This window comes from Acinonyx jubatus, chromosome D2 (assembly GCF_027475565.1).
Source record: "Acinonyx jubatus isolate Ajub_Pintada_27869175 chromosome D2, VMU_Ajub_asm_v1.0, whole genome shotgun sequence".
Lineage (NCBI taxonomy): Eukaryota > Metazoa > Chordata > Mammalia > Carnivora > Felidae > Acinonyx > Acinonyx jubatus.
The window spans coordinates 43,247,875-43,270,701 of NC_069393.1; the positions used below are offsets into that span (position 1 = coordinate 43,247,875).

General features: G+C 52.4%; 1 protein-coding gene across 2 annotated transcripts in view; it reads right to left on the bottom strand.

Annotated features, from left to right (window-relative positions):
- The window catches only part of GRID1 (glutamate ionotropic receptor delta type subunit 1), a 689,073-nt gene that overhangs the window by 565,682 nt on the left and 100,564 nt on the right, over window positions 1–22,827 (bottom strand). The gene's annotated exons all lie outside the window — the stretch shown is intronic.

The following is a 22,827-nucleotide window of genomic DNA, read 5'->3' on the forward strand; positions in this document are numbered from 1 at the left end:
ATGGTGTCAAGTGCCTGGCATGAGGCCTGCCACACAGTAGCCTTTCAATAACTGGAGATGTGGTCTTTACCTTTGACTTGAAGTGCCCAGTGTGAGGCCTGGTGCAGAGGAGGACCTCAGCCAGGTCTGGTCCCCAGCCATGCTGGTATCCTCCTGCACATTCTCTCCAGGATCCCCCGTCTACCCTCAGCAGCACCAGCCCTGGTCCTTGCAGAGCTAAGTGCAGGGCAGCAGACAGGACCTCATGTGAGCACTGAGAAGGGAGCCGAATCTCAGGGGTGATGGGATATTAGCAGGGGTAGAAGGGTAAGATATCCTGGCAGAGGAGAGAGCATAGAGAGCGACAAGGTGCACAGCACATTCTAGATACCCAGAGCAGAGGTGCACACCTGACAGGGAGTGTGGCAGACCCAACGGTCAGGCTCACCAGGGGCGTGAGGGGTGCTCTGGAGAGCCAGCCATCCTGGAGCCCCTGGGGCATCTCCGCTTAGATAGTGACACGTCAAGATGCATTCGTGAAGAATCTTCAATTCTTTAGTCCTCTGCTCCTGCTTCTACACTCCCTCTCCCTAGAAGGTGTCCACAGCCCAGGGAGAGCCAGAAGGTAACCCCCGGTGCGAGGGTCTGTGTCTGGACACTGTATCATCCCTTCACTATAGTCATGAGAGGAGGTGACATTATCCCATGTCACGAGCAGAGCTGTGCCCCCAAAATCCATATGTTGAAGCCCTAACCCACAGCATCTCAGAATGTGACTATATTTGAAAAGAGGGCCTTTAAAGAGATCATTGATCTAACATGAGGTCATCAGGGTTGGTCCTAGCCCACTATGACTGGTGTCCTCATAAGAAGAGGGGATTAGGACATAGATTCACACAGAGAGGGAAGACCATATCAGGACCCAATGAGAAGATGGTCCCTCACAAACCCGGGAGAGAGGCCTCAGAAGAAACCAGTCCCACTAACGCCTGAGTCTCTGTCTTCCAGTCTCCAGGACCATGAGACAATAAATGTCTGTCACCTAATCCCCCAGTCTGTGGTACTTTGCTACAGCAGCCTGAGCAGACTGATACATTTCCAGATAAGGAAATGGGGGCTCAAAAGGTGGCAGGATGCCTGAGGCCCACAGCTGGGAAGAGGCCGGCCCGGGCCATCTGGCTTCAGGCCCTAGGTCTCCATCCCGTCCCCCCGACGCCACCCCAGCACACACCCCACTAGAACATGGAACCTTGCCTGGGACCATGCTGGGCACACAGATGGGCTCAGGGCACCATGAGGGGCGGGGCACGTGGAGGAGAGAGTGGAGAGGGAGGCAGGTCGGTGAGCAGATGGGAAGCAGGCTCCCAGCAAGACCTTAGGGACTATGTGAGGACATGCCCTGGGGCCCTGCCTCTTCACAGAGGGAGCAGCCGGCCATGCCCTGGGGCCCCAGGGGCATATCCAGGACCCACAAAAAGTGGATTTTAGCTCCAGATGAGGAAAAACCAACTGCCGACCCATGAGATGTGCTCCATGGTAGAGAGCCAGGGCAGCCACAGCACCCAGAGGGGCCACACACAGGTCTGGAAGCTGAGGGGATGCTTTCCAGACCCCTCCACCTCTGGGGCAATACCAGCTTGGGCTCCCCTAGCTGCCAGCACACAGCAGAACAGCAGCCAGAATGTTCCAGCATTCCAGCCATGGCATCAAGGCCAGGGCCAAGCAGTGGCTCACCTATGCCTGTCTCCAGGCCTTCATCCTCCAGAAGAAACAGGATGGGAACCCCAAACTAGCCTCAGAAAGCCCAAAGCACAGAACAGCAGGAGGGCCACAGGCGAAGCCATACCCCCCCACACACACAGAAAGGCACGGAAGACACCCTTCCTTCCCCTGAGCACCCCTAAACACCACCTGCCAGGTGGAGTCTGAGCCCCTGAGAAGGGCCCTCAGGCTCCTGAGGAGCTGCAGCCTGAGTGGACACTCTCTCTTTATAGATGCACATGATGAGACAGTCTGATGCTGAAGTCCAGGCAATGGAGCTTTGGGGAGAGGCCACCATCCTGCTGAGTGGGCGGCTGTGACCCATGCTCCTGGAAGGGATCCGAAACTCATGCTTCAAGCTGCCCCCATCGCCCACCAGATGAGGGTCATTCACTCTCCGACCATTCCCATCCTGCTCAGCCACCTGCCCTGGGCTGGCTGCTTCCTGCTCCCCCGACCTGCTCCAGGCCTCTGAGCCATGTGCGGTTACTCTGGCTCTTCGTGGTAACTCCAGCCCCCACCCCAACCCTTCCACAGAAAGGCTCTGACCCCTCGCTGACCCTGGCCACAGGGACCCCTTCATCCCAGGCAGCTTAGAAAGGAGGCATCCCTTACAGGTGTGCTGTTTCAAAGTGGGTACATGCACCCCAATGTTTACAGCAGCACCATCAACAATAGCCAAAGTATGGAAAGAGCCCAAATGTCCATCAGCGGATGAACGGATAAAGAAGATGGGGTATATATCTACAATGGAGTATTACTCAGCAATCAAAAAGAATGAAATCTTGCCACTTGCAACTACGTGGATGGAACTAGAGGGTATTATGCTAAGCAAAATTAGTCAGAGAAAGACAAATACCACATGACTTCACTCATATGAGGACTTTGAGACACAAAACAGATGAACCTAAGGGAAGGGAAGCAAAACTAATATAAAAACAAGAAGGGGGACAAAACCTAAAAGACTCATAAATATGGAGAACAGAGGGTTACTGGAGAGGGTGTGGGAGGGGGGATGGGCTAAATGGGCCAGGGGCATTAAGGAAGACACTTGTTGGGATGAGCGCTGGGTGTTATACCTGGGGGATGAATCACTGGAATCCACTCCTGAAATCATTATTGCACTATATGCTAACTAACTTGGATGTAAATTAAAAAATAAATAAATGAATAAATAAATTTTTTTTAAAAAGGAAAGAAAAGAAAGGAGGCATCCTTATGTTCCCCCCCAACAGTCACTCTGGGCAGCACCCCAATAAGACAGAGCACCACCATCAGCCTGTCCCCGTTCCCAATGGGCAACCAGAGTCCCCAAGTCTTGGCCAGTCCACACTTCCCTTAAGCAGGACTCCTTCACCACTATCTGACCATCAGGGAGTTAATAGCACTGACTTCACCCCAGACTTTACATAGTTTTTTCCACTTTTTCGTTCAATTAATTATTGCAATATCAATAGATCTTTAATTTTCTCATCAGTGCGTAATGGGAATAAGTTTCAATTCCACAATATAATTAATTAGTTATGAGTGCACAAGCACAAGGTCCTACTCAAAGTCCTGCATGTACAAACTCCTGGCTGCTGCCCCCAGGAGGCCAGCACCAGCAGACAGATGTCCTGCCCGAAGCTTGAGGACACATGGCCCAGCCTGCCCGGAGAAGTGACAAGAAATACCCCAACCCGACCTGCCAGAGCCCAGGGAGTTCACCAGATCTTCAGGAGGCATCTCCTGTGTGCTGACACCCACACTGGGTCCCTGGGCGAGGGACCAAGCTGACACTCAGGGACAGCCCTGCCTCAGGGGCTCACATGTTAAAGATCACAGAGATATGGCACAGACAGCTGGAAATAATGGGTGCTAATTCAGTTACACAAATCTTTGTTGAGTATCTACGATGCGCCAAGCCCTGTACCAGGTTTTGGTGACACAGCGGTGTCTGATGGAGGCAATGACCCCACTTGGCAGAGGTTGGGGGTTTCTAAAAGCATGACTCCGCTTTGAAGACTGAGGTGGGTTTACCAAGTAAAGAACAGGGTCAGGCATCCCAGGCAGAAGGAACAGGATGTACGAGGACCTGGAAACAGAAGGACCATGCGGTCCAGGGAAATGCAGTCGGTTTTTAGATCCCAGAGGGAGTATTGGGGGCCCATACAATGCCAAGAAGGGTACAGAAGGACAAGACTTCTTCCCCATCCCAGCGTTGGTCACAGAGAGCCTTGGGGAGCCAGGCCAAAGGTCAACCAGGCAGGGGGCCCGACACACTTGCACTTCCAGGAGGGAAAGGGGGTGTGGGGGAAAGAGTTGGGGTGGGAGCCTCCAGAGCTGCCTGCTCCAGGTGCGATGCCCCATGGGAAGCTTCCTCCTGACGGGCCCTGGCTCAGCCCCACTTGGATGGCTCCTACAAGTCCATATGGGTAAGACAGCTGACAGTGTGGGGCCCAAGCTCGGAAGCCCCCAGTAAGGGAAGTGGTCCATGCCAGCCCCAAGAGCTTGGTGCCAGCACCAGGCCCCCTCTTCCCAGAGGACCCCCAGGAGCACATGCTCCCCACCCCTAACCCCCCAGCAATCAGAGCCTTCCATGTGCCTGATACGGGGCTAATTGCTTTACATGGGTGAACGCACCCCTCCATGTGATGACACCACAGGTCACAGACAAGGAACTCAGGCACAGCAAGGTGACTTGCCCCCAGTCACAGTGACAAGTGGCTGGGTGAGGATCTGACCCTGACAGTGGATGAACAGATGGACACAGCTTCTCCACCAGCCCCTCACCTGGTCCCTCCCACAGCCCTGCCCACACACCCCACCCCTCTGGCACAGCCTGAGACCTGGCCCAAGCTCCCTGTGCCTCATCTGTAAAATAAGGGTCATAAGGGCACCCACTTGCCAGGGTGAGGATGAGGATGTCATTCCAGGGACAGCGCCTGGCACATGGCACAAGCACAGTGCATGTCGACAGTCATTCTTGTTGCCATTGCTGCTATGGTGGACATTGTGGTTGGTAGCAAGGATCCTGGCACAGGTGTAGTGCCATCAGGAATGGGCACCAACCCTAAGGAAGAGGAGGAAGTCTGGCTTGACAAACCAGATCTCAGTGGGGCAGGTCTCCAATGGGGGAGGCCAGAACAGGAGTCAGGTGTCCTCAGATGAAGCCTTTGAGGGCTCAGTCACTCTCGAGCCCCACCACAGGCCTGCGAACCACACTGCCAGCCTCCAACCACCCTTCCACGTTCATCCCCATGGCCACCAAGCCACCCGGCCAACTAGGTTCTGCGTGCCAACTCCAAATGGGGCTCAGCTCCTCACATCACCCTGTGAGCAAGGCAACATCACCCCATTTAACAGATGAGGAACCTGAGGTAAAGTAACAAAAGGAGAATGAAAAGAGCTCACACTTTTGAGCAATTTCTCGATGCTAGGCCCTGGAGAAAGAGCTTCAATTGCAATCTTTCCCTTAATTCTCAGAAACAGCCTCTGAGCTAGGGACGGTTGCTGCCAGTTTGCGGATGGGGAAGTCGAGGCTTGGAAATGAGAGTTACTTACCCAAAGTGGCACAGATACTCACAGGCAGGTGTGGGATCCCCACCCGCAGGCCTGTTGGTGGCCACCCTTCTGTCACTCACAGCCCCCAGCACAAGCTCAGGCTCCAGGGTGGAGAAGGGGCCACCCGATCCTTGAGGATGTCTGATGTGGTCTCCCCAGCCCTCACTGCCACCCCTTCCACGCACGCACACACAGACACGCACGAACAGGTGCACACACACCTCCTCCCTTCCTCTCTGTGTCTCTGTTCCCAAACCAGAGGCATAACTAGGAGGACACTGGAATTTTTTTAAAGCAACCCCACTCCCCACCAGCACCACCTTCCCCAGCTACCCCCAGAGGAGACAGTGGCTACACGGGAACCCCTGGCAATGTCAGTAATCCCATCAAAGTCCCCAATTGACAAAAGGGGTCTCAGGGAGGGACAGACTCTTCTTCAAGGCATCCAAGGCCAGGCTCAGGGCTCAGCAGGGCCAAGGCAGCCCCCAGCCCCCTGAGAGGCCCAGGCACGTGGCAGAACAAGAACTAGAATTTGGTAGAGTGACATGGGGATTTGACGCTAGAGCCCTGATTTCTCTGACTGCTACAGATTAAATCAGGGATAATGTCCCCCATCTAGGAACCGGATTCGATGCAGCTTAAAATCTGCTCAGATGCCGCACCATTATGCTAAGCAGCTCGGCCGTGAGGGGGCTGCACTGCCTGCCTCGTTCATCATCCCTGGCAGCAGAAGCACAGCCAGCCGGGCCACCACCGCTCCAGTGGGAAACAGGAGGGGCAGCGAGGCCCAGGGCACCTTCCCCCTCTCCTGGACGGACAAACAGATGGAGGGCAGCCAGGGCCCCCTCTCTAGTCCCACAGGCCCAGAGAGGCAGCCACGATGAGAGGCTGCGTTGGAAGACACCATTTCTGAGAGCCTGAGCTGAGCTAGTACTCGAATATCCTCTGAGATGTAAATTATGTGGGTTGAACTAATGAGCTATATATGTATCTTTCATCCCCTAATTAACTGCGGTTTAATGAATTTCTCAGCGCATTGCTGCCAGAATAGCCTTGTAGCCCAAAAGATTTTTTCCCCTCCATTTCAGGTAAATATTTAAACACCCCAAATTAAAGAGAGCACCCGGGCCCAAAATTGGAGGTTTGATGCTATCCAGAGTAATTAGACCCCTGTCTCATTGATTCAGCATTTTCATTTCTTCTTTTCTCTTCCGAGGGCAATGGCGGGTAACTTTGGCACCAGGAATGTGGCCCAGTGCAGGGCCTGAGGCTCCTTGCAGACCAATGGGCCTGTGTTCAGCTCTCCTCACTTAGAAGTTCCTCTCCCAGGCTCTGGGGGACTGGCTCCACCCAGGGAAAGGAGGCAGGAGATACTACCCACCTGCCATCCTGGGTTGGCACCGAAATCCTCAGGGCAAGAGGGCCCGTAACGTGGCCTAGTGTCCTGGGAGATAAGGATGCTGCGCACCCATCCTAGTGGGCCATCCTAGTGCCCATTCCTCCCCTCAGATGGTCAACTATTCCCAAGGTTCATTAGCATTATTATCGTTATCTCCTATTATGATTAGCTTTACTCTATTATTTACAGTCAACATGCATCAGATGTTTAAGGCACTATAATCTGGGACCAGGCCTGGCCAGAACCATCCCACTCCAGGCCTCTCTGCCTTGGGCTCAGGGCCAGCTAAGGAAGCAGAGGACACTCTGCCCTCACCTCTCTCCACTGGCCCTGCCACTTCCTGCCCTTTCTGACCAGAGCCACTCAGGCAAAGCCAAAGGCCCCTGGGAAGCCACATAGCCCACCTGTGTTACCTGAGGGCCTGCTGTGGGCATCTCTCCTCACTCTCCCCTAGCCTCTCTGGTGCCCGGGACATGTGTCTGGGCCCTGAGAGAAGCCCAGGTAGGGGCTAGACTCCAACTGCCACCAGAAGAAACAGGCAAGGGAGTTCCTGATAAGGATTCCATCAGCTCTCAGTACCCCAAACCCAGGCACCCAGAGGCCAGCTCCCAGAGCAGTGGAGTATAACCCTTGAAGGAGTTGAGGGTCAGTCCAACCACACAGGACTACAAAGCCCAGAGGTTCCCCTCACTGACACCCCCATTGCCCACCCAGTGCCCCTGTTCCAGCCTACTGGCCTTGTCTCCTCCACACCTGTCCCTCGTCCCAGGGGTGCTACTGCCCAGGTCTCCCCAGGTCACCACTGCCCAGAGCCCCTTTCAACCCCATGCACCCTGCACAAGAGACCCCCTCATCTTCCTGACACCACCTAAAAGCTTATTCCAGGCCTCCGTGTCCTCACCACAGTTACCTATTCATAGCCACACCCCACCCAGGGCCTCCCCCAGCCAGGGTAGGCTCCTGCCCACCCCTCCAGCCCACCCTGCTCATATCACGTTCACTAGATACCATTGTGATGAGTCCACCTATGCAGAGCCCTTAGGCAGCTCGCCATGCCTGTGACAGCTTCCGGTCACTAAGTAATAACTCACAACAGCCCCATGAGGGTGACTGATGGCCCCTCTGCACAGACGAGGAAAGGGCTCTCCTCTCCAACTGCAGACAGGACCCATCTACTTTAGAGTCCCCAGTACCTGGCACTGTGCCTGGAACACTGTAAGTATCAACAAATACTTGCTGGCTGGATGAGGAGACAAGACAGATGGACAGACAGACAGACAGACGGACAGATAAGTGGGTGGGTGGATGTATAGATGAATGGATGGATGGATGGATGGATGGACAGATGGACAGATGGGTGGGTGGAAGAATGTAAGAATAGAGGGATGGACAGACAGAGAGACAGACAGACACACAGACTCTCAAACTAATCACTAAAAGGAGACCCCAACCAGTCTCCCAAAGCCAAAGGGTTGGCTGTACACTGTCTCCAAGGACAGCAGGCCAGAAAGAGAGGCCCTGGGGCTCCAACAAAGGGCCATGACTGGCAGCTATGCCCCCTAAGGATCGCTCCAAAGTAGGGGATCCAAGATGCGAGAGGCAGGAGCTAGAGTCCGAAGTCAAGAAGGGGAAATGAGAGGAGTGTGGGAACCAGCAGCAGTAAGCACAGCAGAGACCAGATCAGAGCAGGCCCCAGGAGGCCCCAAGGAGCATCACACCATGAGCTGGAGAAATGGGCTGGGTCAGAACTCCACCCTCGAGCAGGCCTGGCAAAGTCTGAAAGGGCCAGCATAGGCCCGATGCCAGGACCTCTGAGCACCTAGCATGAGTTGGTAGCTGTGTTTACCTGTCTCCAGGCCCTCCAGGCCAGACTGGAATGTGTTTCTCACCACTGTAAAGGCCAAATGCCAGCACAACCTCTGTAGAGACAAGTGATCAAGAAGTCCCTGCTCTGGGGATGCCCAGGTGGCTCAGTAGGTTAAGGCCTCTGACTTCAGCTCAGGTCATGATCTCACGGTTTGTGGATTCGACATCCACATCAGGCTCTGTGCTGACAGCTCAGGACCTGGAGTCTGTTTCAGATTCTGTGTCTCCCTCTCTGTCTGCCCCTCTCCCACTCAGGCTCTGTCTCTTTCTCTCTCTGTCTCTCTCTCTCTGTCTCTCTCTCTCTCTCTCAAAAATAAACACTAAAAATTTTTCTAAAAAAAGTCCCAGCCCTGGAGGCCCCGGCATGGCTGGGCAGTGGAGGGACATGTCCCAGGGCCCAGGTGAAGTTAGCACTAGACTGGCAGGGAGGAGCGGGTGGTATGTCCTGGACAGAGCTAGGGCTCCTCCTTTGAGCAGAACAGGAGGCCAAGGGGTTTGGGCCTGCATCTGTATCCCTTCTCTGGAGCCTAGGGAATGAGTCTTAGACTCAGGGACCACTAATAGAGGGGGCTGCCCATGCCTCCCATTGCCTCCCACCTCCACTGGAATGTATAGAATTTCCATCCTTGCTTATTACACTCCTTCCCAAGAACCCACAAGCAAAGCATGGAGATGGCCCAGAAAGAGTGGCTTCCGAGGCAAAGGCAATAATAATGAGATGGCTTCCACCAGCCAGCAATCGCCTCCACCCACCGACACTCCCCACCTCAGCAGGCTGGGGGCCGCCTGAGCACCGAGGCCTCACTCACTCAGGGCAAGGGAGCATATTCCACACACCTGCAGCACCAAACTAGGAGGAGGAGGGCTGGGGAGGGGTGCTGCCTGGATGGGTCGAAACAACAATATTGTATGGATCAACCAAAAATAACCATGCGTTTCAGAATTGGCAGATTTGGAAGAAATCTCTACTTTCCGCTCTGGTCATATAACCTGGGATAAGTCAATCACTCTAGACCTCAGCCCCCATCTGTAAACTGGGTGTGACAATCCCCACCTTCCAGTTACCACCAGGATCGAAGAGGCTGGAGCAAGCACGTCAGGCCACAGTGCCCTGGCCCGCTGTGGGTGCCAGCACCTGCCCCTCTACAGGAGGAACCAAGACCAGAAGGGGATGGAGGCCTGTACCCTGGTACAGAGCAGCACACGCGGGTCCCCAGAAAACCCTCCTATCCCCAAATACTTTCCCCTTCAGATGGGAAGAGGGTCCCATATTCCTTTGGAGATGGAGGGGCTCCCAGAGTGCCCCTTCCTGACAGCAGGGCCTGTGCTCTGGGGTGAGGACTCGGGGGCAGGAAAGGACCCAGCATTTGGCCACCACACACCACCAGTCCTCCCTTGCAGAGCAGAGCCAGCTATTCCCCCCATCCATGTCTCCACTTTATCCTCTCCAGTCTCTGAACACGGACCTGACTGTGCCCCTGTTCGACCCTCAAACCAAAGGTCAAACAGTTCATTTCCTCACTGAGGGTCTTGTCAACCGTCCAAGCTCTTCTCCCACTCTCCACCTCCATTTGTCCTCCACTGATCCCGACTCACCTCCCTTTCTCTACCCTCTCCCCTCCCCCACAAGCAGAGAGCTGTTCCAGGCCTCTACACCTCTGTAGACAGAGGGGACTGCCTGGGACCCCTTTCCTTCAACCACCATTGGCTCCATAGAGCCAATGCGTTCTTTAATTTCAGACTCAGCCCAGCAACCCCTCCTTGACAAAACCTCCAATTTCCACCCAATTACTGCACTTCCAGGCCCCCTTACACAAGTTTACTTGTATGTCTGTATTTCTAATCCCTAGTTACACAGAGGGCCTCATCAATGTTTGATGAGTGGATATAGCTATGGATAACTAGATGGATGGATGGATGGATGGATGGATGGAAAAAGGGATGAATGAATGATTACACAAAGAGATGAATGAATGATTTCATAAGATGGATGAATCTGTCGAACAAGAATGCCACCTGAATAAGATGCAAAGGCAGGAGCCAATATGGACATGGTTTCCAGGGTCAAAGATTCCCTCCATGCAGATGGGGCTCCACCGAAGTGTGAATATGGCACATTTCCCTCTTTTCAGAGCATTCGGGGCAGCCCTATGCAGAAGCAGAGGGCTGGACGAGGTGACCTTCCCAACATCGCTTAACATTAAGCTTTCTCCGTCTGCTGACTTCCAGCCGCTCCTTCATTTCCACAGTCACTTTCTCAGTGCACAGACTGGGATAGATGGGGAGGCCTCAGCACTGGAGTGGGCAAAGGGAAACCCTTCCAATAAGCAGCAGGATGCCAAGCCTCCAACTGTTTCTACAGATCTCATCTCCGCAAAGGGACACTCAGCAGGCTTGTCCAAGGACTATTTTAAAATGGTGTGTATTTGACATGCAATGTGATGACATAACAACAAAGGATGCAGTCTTGGGGCTACAGCCTATTTCTACAGGTCCCTCCCCTCTGCCAGGAGCTGGTGCCCTCAAGCCTTGAAGGGCCACCTCCCAGCTCTTCCTGGAAAATCCTAGATTTGTGACCTTCCGTTCAGCTCCTATAATGCCAGACCCCAGAAGGAGAGGCCTGCGGGGCTGGAGTCAGCACTGCCACCAGACTTCACTCAATCCATTACCAGGAAGGGCAGCACAGGAGTGCCTCCTCCAACGGCCTCACACTTTGGAATTTGTCTGCTGATCACTGCCAACAAGATTCAGAGCCAGGATGAGGTGGCAGCCAGAGTGAAACAGGCCCGCAATTACCCAGCTGCCTCAACGGTCACTCAACAGGATCACCGGAAATCAGGGAGCACAGACACCTGGCCCAGACACGGATACCGCCCACCCACCTGCGCGTGCAGGTGACAGCTCAGGGTCAGGCACCTGCTGAGGCTTCTCTAGGTCCAGCTAAGCCAAGGGCTGTCCTGGAAAGCTCTGTGAGCCAAATCTCCTACAGGAACATCCTGATGGGCGCTCTCAGTTCCTCAACGAGGTGCCTTCAGCAAGACCTCTCGCAGCACACACATCCTGATGCATTGTCTCACATCATCTTCACTGCCACTCTAGGAGGTGGGATGAGGGTCCCCATTTGATACGTGGGGAAACACATGCGTGGGGCCTACCTGAAGTGGCCCTGCTACTAAGTGGCAGAGACAGGCGTAGAGCCCAAGTTGTGCTGACCCCCAGGCCCACTGGGGCTCTCCCTCAGTCCCGCAGACCTCTGAAGCAGGGATGGGTTCAAGGGGAGGCAAGGTGATGCCAGTCCTCCCTCCGTCCAGATGCTGGACTTGGTCCAAGAAGAGTTCTGCCATCATGCCCAACCTGGAGGACCTACCTTCAGCCTCAGGCTGCCCAGCTCCCTCACATCCACTTAGACCCCTGGTGAGTGGCACCTACCCAGTGAGCCTCCTCGGACTCCCCCAGGCAGCTCACATGCCTGCCCTCCCCATGCTTCCTCCTGTCCCAGCACCCCGGTCCTCTCCATCAGAACACCCGGGACATTGCACCATACTAATTATTGATGGGGCTATGCAACTGGATCGGAAGGTGCATGAATAAATGGATGAACAAACGAATATGTGGTTTGGCACCAACTCTGCGTTGGTGTGCAAATCCTTCACGAATCCAGGAACAGACAGGAAATGCGTCTTCCCCTAACAAGCTACAGCCAAAGACTTCCATTTTCCTAGGCCAAAGATGCTCAGCATCTATCATCTGTGATGGTAGCTGAGTGACACCGTCTGACGCCTACCATGGACGAGTGGCGGAAGGATGTATTTACTTGGTTTGTGCTCCCTGAAATAACATTACATCTCCGGGGGCCTCCAGCTGCGTGTGATACTGGTGCACAGTCTGAATTACCTCCACGATGATTTCATGCTGAATTTGCTGAGTCTCCAAGCAGAGTCATAAATGTAAAGCAGGAGTGTTTCTCTGGGCCTTCACCACATCTTTCATCCAGAAAATAAGTGGTGATAATATTTGTAATATGTTTACTGACAGGACCAGGGGCTCTGTGCAGATAACTCTTTTATGACACAAAGTACTTAACTAAGATGGAAAATGGCATTACTCATGTTAAATTCAAAATGAGCATTTTGTCCCAGATTGCTAGAAACCCAGTAAATGTCATTAGCTATCTGAGGTTACAATGAAATCCGCAAAGGGTTACTCTTTGGTAATTACATTTACTGTAGCTATAGAAACAAGGGACATCAGACTCAGCCGGCTGACAGCTCTGTCTTTTCCCCCAAAAGAACGGCTCATCTGCGTGTTGTCGTCTCCAAAGACTAGGCTCCAAATCATGCACCTCAGCAGCTTGCTCTTGGGAGGATTGTTTTCCCCACAGGCACCAGGCCAGAGCCCCAGGACACGGGCTGCTGTGATTCTCAATTGGAAACTGATGATAAAAGACAGAGATGAGGAAAGATGCCCTTCCTGTGGCTTCTGCATTGAAATGTGCCTCCTGAATGTGTGCGGGGAAGTTACGCTTCCTGGGGCCCTCCTTCTGTGGCAGATGCATTATTCATGGCCAGCCTGCTATTGTGCAAAGCACTTCCCCCACAATGCCCCACACTGCCATTTCCCAGCCTGACCTTAACACCCCTCCCTCCAAGACCAAGAAACATGCCCAACCTAAAGGAGGCCTCGGGTCTCCACTGGCCTTCTTAGACCCATCTGAGCTGCAGGCAGGACCTGAAGGCTTCAGGACACAGAGGACACGACACACAACTTGGAGCCAGAGGTCACTTCTGCCTCCATGGCAAATGGACTGATGGAAGGACCCTATTAGCCAAACAGACGGACCAGCACCTTCCTTCTTCACCTGTAACTGCCAGCACCTTCCCTCAGATCTGTGACAAGACACCCCCTTCCCTCATTTCATGTGTGTGACGGCCAACAGCTTTCCTCACCAGCTGTCAGCCCAATACCTTCCCTGTCCAGCCACACATAAAGCCACCAGCTCTCCTCAGCACCTACTAACACTAACACTTTCCTTCACCCCCTGTCACAGCCAGCACCCTCCTTTGCCTCTTACATCTACAGCCAAGAGCTTTCCTCATTACCTGATATAAACCAACACCTTCTACCACTACCTGTGTGAGCCAACACCTGTGGGTGTGACAGTAAACACCTTTCCTTGCAACTGGGTGGCAAGCAGCACCTTCCCTCACCAGCTGTGACAGCCAACCTCGTCCCTTACCACTTTGACAAACATCTGTCACCACCTCTGTGTGACAGTCAACACCTGGCCTCACCACCAGGAACAGCTGACACCTGCCTGCCCTCATCACCTGGAAGTACCGGGATTTTCCCCAATCACCTTCCTCTGGGTCAGGGGTTCTCAAAGTGTGATTCCCCAGACCAATAGCATTAGCATCTCCTGGGAACTTGTCAGCATTCAATTTCTTGTAAATTCTCAGGCCCCACCCATACCTAATGAATCAGAAACTTTGGAGGTGGGGCCCTGCAATTTCTGTTTTCTAGCAAGATTTCCAGGTGATTCTCATGCATATGAAATTTGAGAACCACGGTGGCTGCTCTTTAAAAATCACCTGGGGAGCTTTCAAACCTGACACGCTGGTTGCACCCCCAGAATATAGAGGCCCCAGAGTCACTGATTTTACAAGTTCCCAGGTGGTTCCATGTGCAGCTAGAGCTGAGGGCCAAGCTCTGGACCGGCATGCTTCTCCACAATGGCAGATAGGGCCTGGCAAGCTCCTAGCTGTGCTGCTGGCCATCATCTGTCCAATATCCAACAGCTGCCTCTAGGCCACAGAAATGCCCAGCGGACCAGAGTTCCCGGCAGCAGAACTGCCGGGACCCACGCCTGTCACATGCACCCAGTCAGGTGTCCCTGAGCTGCAGAAGGATCCCGCTGGCTGTGCCTGTCAAGGCACTGCTCATCACCTCACTGACAGCTGCCTGCACTGACAAGGGAAAGCCTCTAGGACCCAGATTAAGGACCGGCCCCCAGGGCGGGCTGCATGAGGGAACCCACCGTGACAAGTCCTGCTTGGGCCTGTACCCGAAGCCCAAGACCAGGCCTGCCCTCAGTAGCCAACATCTCTCCCTCATGCTCCCCACCAAATCTCCAGCCCCGTAGACCCTCTACCACTTGAATGTCACCCCACTGTGATCCCTGCCCTCTGCTTCCTGAGAAATCACGATTATTTGAGAAAGGCCTAGAAGAAAATAAGCCAAAATGCAACCCTGATTGGGTTGCAACGCAGTGGGTTTTTTTTTTCTTTCTTTCATTTTCAAAGACTCTGTCATACAAATATTATAGTACATTTATACTTTAAAATTAATAACAAAAACAGATTTTCTCTATACTTTGTGGCCTAGGTCAATGTCATACACGGACACACACACAGACACATGCACACACCGGCCCCTTCAGGGATACATCCTCTGGCCTCTCCACCCTTGGGATCCCTTGGTATCTGGGTGCACACATGGCTAGGCTCTGAGCACCCACAGCTTGGGAGGCCCTCCTCCTGCTGCCGTCACCAGCTCTCTTGCCCAGTGCTCAGCCTTGGGCGGCAGAAGAGTCCCACGCTCTCCCTAGGAATCCTGGGATATCCTCAGCCTTGTATGTCAGGTAGAGGCCCTGCATATGGCAGCTATGGAGACTAGCCATGTACACTCACCTGTGCTGGGCAGGGCCGGCAGGTGGATAGACAACTCAAGAGGAGTTCCAGGGCCCTCGCCTCAGCTGCCCAGCCCAGAACACACTCCATCTCAGCTCTCCTCCATCTCAGCTCTCCGCAACCCACACAGCCCTGAGCACCACACCACCTGCCCCAGGATGGACACCATAGCAGTCACCAGAGCTCCTGGAGAAACAGGATCATTCAGATCACAACCCAACCATCCCTTCAGAAGCAAGCCTGGAACAGAAACTGCTCAGCTCCTCAGAAGTTAATCAAGTCCCCCAGCCCCACAGGTATGTCTGCTTGAATTCTATCCATGTGTCTTGCTCCGGACAGCGTCAGGCAGAGGGGCAATTCCATGGGCACCCATCAAACCCTCCCCCTCCTGGGGGCTCTCCTCCCACAGGAATGGGCCAGCTAGCTCCCACAGTATTGACTTGCAAAAACCAAGTATCATCATATCCCCACAACCATAATTAAAGTCACCCCGCTGGCAAGAGAATCCACAGGTGACAACAGACAAAGAAGCCCTCTCTCCATTTCCGGGAACCAGCTCCCAAAGAAATATTTAATTCACAGAATCTGGGGGGACCTTAATAAGTAACTGCATGTAGCACCACACGGAGGTTCGGTAGCACTTTTGTAGAAGCATGTGCAGTCAGAGCCTGACCTGGGAAGCTGCTTATTCTGCCTGCACCTCACGATCCACCCCGGTAAGTGCCCCATGAGGCTGGCCTCCAGGGACTCTACTCCCAGGCTCCCTCACTCCCCTGGCTCCTCCTTGGCTTCAGCCACTAAGAGGCATCAGCAGACAGAGAGCTGAGCTGGGTCCAGATTTGCAATGGCCGTGTTCCCCCATCTGAGGCCAAGGCTCCCATCGGGCAACTTCCTCTTGCCTTCTGCATCCTTCTATCCTTCTCGCAGGCTCCGTAACACTGCCCCTTCCCCTGCCCCTTCAGGCCCACAGATGGTGCAGCTCCCTGTGACTGCTGGTCCCTCGGTGTTTCCCTGTCTCTGGTTGGTTCCTCTTCATTCAACTCTGTTCAGTGATCCTTGGGAATGTGTGATCAGTTTCTTGCCCAACACTAATTTACCTGAAGAATCTGCACATTAAGGTTTAGAGCTGGGTTCCGGCAAAGTAATCCAGAGTCTTCTCTGAGGTGGGCTGGGTGCTAGTATAATTAGGTGGATTCAGAGATTAACCAGATCCAAAACAGGATGATTCATAACAACCGGCAAAGTGTCTCTAGTGACATGCCTCAGGGCTCTGTCCTCAGATCTGTCCATTCGACTTTTATGAGTGACTTGGCAAAGGACACTGATTGCTACTGATCCCACTGCACAGGGAGTTAATTTACTGAATGGCAGTGTTGGTATCCAAAAAGATCTTGGCCATCTGAAACAATGGGCCATATTCAGCAAAATATAACTCAGATAGAGACTTAAAAGTTTAGAAGGCCAAAGGCATAAGCACAGAAAAAGACTCAGTGAAAAGCTTTGGGGACAGACTTGGGTTCAGCCACCTTGAAGCTGAGTGTGAGCCAACAGACTGATGTGGCCACTTCTGGGTGAATTAATGGTATGACAGCCAGGATAAGGAGAGAGAGCCTCCACCCCCCACCCCCACCCAGCCGTGGCCAGTTTAACAGGCCAGATGTCAGCTGAGAGCTGAGTTCCACTCTGGTCTGGGCTCTAATGCAGCAGGGACAGTGGTACTATGGGGAAGGCTTGGAAGGCGACAGCCAGGCCGGGTGTACAGGACACAGAGACTCATCATGAGGTGTGGCTGAAGAGACCAGAGAAAGCCTGGGAAGAGGCCAGCCAAGTGAGAAGGTGACATGAGAGCCAGCTCCAGACACCTAAAGGGATTATCTCCAGGAAGATAAAGAACAGGGGAGCAGTGCCAAGGACTTTCTCCCTCTGATCCAATTAAAACCGTCTGCAATCACTGAAAAAAAGAGCACCGGCAGCACCCACAGTGACAAGCTGAAAACGTGCCCAGCCTCAAACCACACACTTCCTCCCACCAGCCAGGGTGCTGGGTGGGTGTTCCGCTCCAGGCTTACAACCCCTAGCTTTCCACCCCGAGGAGGCCACCAAATCCCACAGCAAAGCAGGGAGGAACAACCAAGAAAACACAAAGAGGAATAAATAGGTAAAGGAAGTAAAATCTCTACAGTCCAAGAAGAGAAAAGAGGGAAGAAAAGAAAAGAAAAGAAAAGAAAAGAGAAGAGAAGAGAAGAGAAGAGAAGAGAAGAGAAGAGAAGAGAAGAGAGAAAAGAAGAAAAGAAAAGAAAAGAAAAGAAAAGAAAAGAAAAGAAAAGAAAAGAAAAGAAAAGAAAAGAGAGCAGGACAATTTCAGAGCAATCATCAACCCTAAAACAGACCCACATAAGAAGATTTTGGAAAAATGCTACCAGTTGTTTTCAATGAGAACAAAAAATACATTACATCAATTGAATAACAGAGTTCAAAACAAATTAATATCTCTATATAAATCGGTGGTTGCCAGAAGGGAAGGTGGGTGGGGGAATGGGTGAATACAGAGATAAAGGAGATTAAGAGGTACAAACTTCCAGTTATAAAATAAATAAGTCACGGAGATGAAAACTACAGCACAGGGAATATAATCAATGACATCGTAATAATGTACAGTGACAGATGGCGACTATGCTTACAGTGATGAGCGGTGAATAGCGTATAGAAGTGTTGAATCAATATGCTGTACACCTGAAACTAATAGAACACTGTAGGTTGATTATACTTCAATACTAAATTTTTGTTTCAATACAAAATTTTTTTAATTAACATCTCTGTGATCGGAAGCAGTAAAAAACAGAATCGGCATTATTATATCAGAAAACATTATATCAGAATTATATCAGAAAACAAATTATATTTATATAATTTATATCAGAAAACAAAAACCACATTTGAGACAATTAGTATTAGTATTGTATTCGTCAGTTGAAGCTAAGATATGCTGTCATAATAAGCAACCCCCAAATCCCAGTGGCCTGCATCAACCAGAGGTTATGTACCCCTCACGCTACGTGTTTATTGCAGCTTGACCACAGCTCTGGTTTATGGCATCTTCATCCGGGCTGAGGAAGCAGCCCCCACCTCCCCAGACAGAAGAGAGGACAAACATGCTAGAACCATGCGATGGCTCGTAAAGCTTCTGTTCAGAAGAGGTTTAAGGTATCCACACCCCTGTTTCATTGGCCCAAGCAAATCACGTGACCAGAGATGACAATGTCAGAGCAGAGCCTGTACATCCTCCCACTGACAGAAGCACTGAATATCTTGAACAATAAGACCGGCTACCACACATATCCAGAACATGGGACAAATGAATAGAAGCCTTGTTTCACGGGGAAGATGATCACCAGAAGAGAAAATGCTGGAAGAACCCAATGTGGGGGCTCTGATTCACAGAGAACACGTAAGAAACAGACTGCAGCTATATTCATAGGCCCATCAGAAGAGTTACAGGAGTTGAACAAAGAACTGATATTAGAAACCAGAAGGACACAGTGTGCCAAGGAAAAGTTTATACACAAAACGGCATGCTAAGTTTCATGACGGAATAACGTTTAAATTTCAAAGAAAAAGAGAGGGAGATATTCTGATGCGGGAAACGGTGCACTTGTGGGCTTCACAGAAGTGGGTGCTGACGGGGACTCGTCACATGTCCTCCCCAGCTCTGCCTTCAAAGCTTCGAGAGGGGGCGCCTGGGTGGCTCAGTGGGTTGAGTGGCTGAGTATCCAACTCTTGATTTTGGCTCAGGTCATGATCTTGTGGTTCATTAGACCAAGCCCCGCACTGGGCTCTGTGCTGAGAGTGAGGAGCCCACCTGGGATTCTCTGTCTCCCTCTCTCTCTCCCTCTGCCCCTCCCCCACTTGCTCTTACTCTCATGCATGCGTGCTCTCTCTCTCTCTCAAAATAAATAAACTTTAAAAGAAAAAAAGGGCTCGAGAGAACCCATAAGAACATGGACTTGCTTCCTTTCATGAGCTCAGCCCCTGCCCACGGGCAGATGAGCCAGGCCACCCCCCAAAAAGTACAAAGACCAGACGGGAGGCTCTCAAACCTCAGCAGTTCTCCTGTCACTCAGAAATCTGGATCTGCCCACATTCACTGAGGACAGTCTAGTGCCCGTCCTTCCTAAGTTTTATCTGCAAACTATCTGCGTGCAAAAACAAAATGTCTCTGAATCATTAAAATGATTAAACCATACACACGTATACAGTCATATATAAAATTACATAAAGATATTAACACATAAATTATAAAGAAAAACAGGGGAAACGCAGGTACCACCAACATGGCGAGAAACACCTGAAAGTGTCAAATCAGAAAAAGAGTGAAATTACTTCCAATTTAATCAAGCCAAGAGCCCCGCTGGAAAACTGCACCCCCAACAGTTCACGTCTGTGTCAGGGCATGTGTAGGAGAAGGGGGACAGACGAAAGAGGGAGAAGGAGGCAGAGGTAAGAGGAAGGAGAAGGATGGGAAGAATCCAGTACGAATGGAGCAAGACAAGGAGGCTGGTTAGAGGCCATGTCCTGACCTCTGTCCAGAGCAGGCTCCCAATGGTGATCAAGAAGGTCCTTGGAACCACCCAGTAGGGTCCCCCCCGCAGGAGAGATGGATGTGGGAAGCACGCAGGAAGGACCTGGCTCCTGGAGAAGCTAGCTAAGATAGGACTTCCCACCGCAATACCTTTTGCGGGGAGCATGTGAGAACCCAGGCAGTAGTTTCTCCCTGGGAATTAACACGCTGACATGTATTCAACAAAAAATCAGTCTCTCATGAGCTTTTCAGTGGGAGTCATTCCCGCCCAGTCCTAAGACAGCCAAGAGTCTGCCCCTGCCCTCTCCCCACCTATGGAGTGGCCTGGGCAACAACCACCCTCCTCTCCTATGCCCCATTCTCTGCTCTACTTCCCACAGGGAAATTCAAACACTGCCTACATGGCTTCTTGCCACTTTTGACCCAGCGTTTCTAAGCACTGACCCCTGTGCCAGGCACTAAGCTACGCACCGTGGATATAACTTCATGATAACCTTTATACCAACTCTTAACAGCCAGCAGGTACCCGTATCACCCTCATTTTAGAAATGAAGAAAACAAGGCTCAGAGCAGTTAGGTAACTTTCTCCAGGTCATGGAGCAAGTAACAAAGCTGGATTTAGAACCCAGATCTGCCTCTGAAACCTGAGATCCCCACAAGTGTCCTGCTGAGTGCTCCTCATCAGAGCTTTTCAGTGATCCCTGCAGCACACGTCAGCCTGGACCCCAGCAAGGTCTTCAGGAGTTCATGATCTCAGTGGGGACACAGACAGACACACTGAAATGAACTACACCAATACCAGGTGACATCACAGGAGGCTCGAGGTGAGGCCTGAGAGGGCCATAAGGAGCTGGGCCGGTGGAATAAGGGAGTGAGAGGAGGTGGGAGCTGCACCTTCAGAAAATGGAAAATCACCGGTCAGCCCCGCTTCCCCAGAGTCTGCTTGGGAATGTGATAACCATGATAACAGACATGGACAGTGATGGAAAGCAAGCCTCCCAGGGGAGGCTCCCACAGCCAGACTCCACAATTACCAGCAGCTCACTGGCAGCTCTGGAGCTGACAAGACAGACAGTTCCTTCACTTGCGATGCAGGAAATGTTTTGTGTTTTCTGCCTCGGCTTTAATTCTAAGCTAAACAAAGACCAGGTGGGTGGGAGATGGAGTGCTGCCCAGGGAGCCCCCTTCATGCCTCCCAAACATGGTTCCAAAACCAGAGGAATAGTAGGGGCTGGGGCTGCAGGGGACATGGCTGCAGTCCTGGGAAGCAAAACACTACCTGGGGAGCAAAACACTCAGCCACTTTGGCAAGCCCCAGGACCGTCCAAGCTCTGTGCATGGTGGCTTCCCTCTCATACCCCTGGGAGGCAGTATGAGTATTACGCCAATTTTGTGGATGAGGAGACGGGCTCACATGGATTATGTGACTTGCAACATCAGAGGAGGACAGAGCCACATTCCAACCCACCCTGTTGGAGTCCAGAGCTCTATCTTGGCAGGGCTTGCGGGACCCTAGGAAAGAGGCAGGTCAGACAAGGCATGCCAGCATGGGAAAGGAGTGGGGTTCAATATCGGCCACAGACTGTCCATTTTGTGGCGAGGATTAGATGTGAAAAGCACTAGCACCAAGCCTGGCACTGGGAAACTGGTCAGTAATTGCCACCACTCAGAAGACTGAAAGCTCCTTGAGGGCAGGGACCTCATCTGCTCTGCCCACCTGGGACCCTAGTTCCCAAAGGGTGCCTGATGATCCTGCTGGGAAACGACTAGGGATCTGTGCCCCATGGATCTGCAGCAGGCTTCATCTCACCAAACCCAACCCCAGGACATTTTCTGGACTTTCCTTTCCCAACCTCTGGGCTGGATCAGTCAGAAACTCTGGGGCAGCAGGTGAGGAGCGGGGAGAAGGCACAACAGAGGAGGAAGAAGGCAGAGCAAGACGCAGGCAGCCCACTGCCCCAAAGGCCAGATTCTGCCACATGCAACCCAACTTTGAGGGCTCTGGGCAGGTGCACATAAGTGGCTCACAGGGACATGTGTGCATCCAGGCAGCCACCAGCACACAGGTCAGCCCTGCTCCCCAGTCCAACTCCCAGAAACCACAACATGGCTGCCCTGCTCACCATCACATGTCCAGAGACCAGCCCTAGGCATTTCATAAACATTGTTGCAGAACATTACTGCCCAGAGCCTACTATGTGCCTGGCACTGCTCCAGGAGCTTCCCTCTTCATAATCAGTCTTGCAAAGTGAAAGCAGGTGGTGAAACTGAGGCTCAGAGAGGAAGCAATTTGCCCAGAGTAACACAGCTAGAAGGTGACAGCAAAGAGTCTGGCCTCCACTCATGCTCTATCAACTGCCACACATGGCTTCTAGAAGGAGGAGAAGGAAAAGGGAGAAAAGGGCTGTTCTGGAACAGAAAGCAGTTACGCTCCCCTGACCAGCTTCTCTGAGCCATGCTCTTACTGTGCCCAGGGCAGCCAGGGCAGCAGCTCGAAATCTGCCTTAAATTTAGCCCAGGCCAGGGGCGCCTGAGTGGCTCAGTCAGTTAAGCGTCTGACTTTGGCTCAGGTCATGATCTCACCGTCAGTTCGAGCCCTGCCAGGCTCTGTGCTGACAGCTCAGAGCCTGGAGCCTGCTTCAGATTCTGTGTCTCCTTCTCTCTCTGCCCCTTCCCTACTTGTGCTCTGTCTCTCAAAAATAAATAAATGTAAAAAAATTTTTTTTTTTTTTTTTTTTTAATTTAGCCCAGGCCAAAGCCAAGTCTCCCCTGAGATTCTAGTCCCACCCAAACAGGAGCCTGCCAGGCTCCGGGCTGACCTTGGTGAGCCAGGAGGAAGGCCTTGTTGGCCCAGCCACCTTGAGGAGCTTGGGTCTTTCAGCCCAGACCCCTGGTCCGTGCCACGGGGTCAAAGTCCAGAAGCACGCACCACCCCAGAGTCCCCAACCCTCCCCTCTGCTAGGACACCAAGCTTGCAGAAGCAGGAGGCGGCGCCTTGGCGGAGCTGCGCCCAC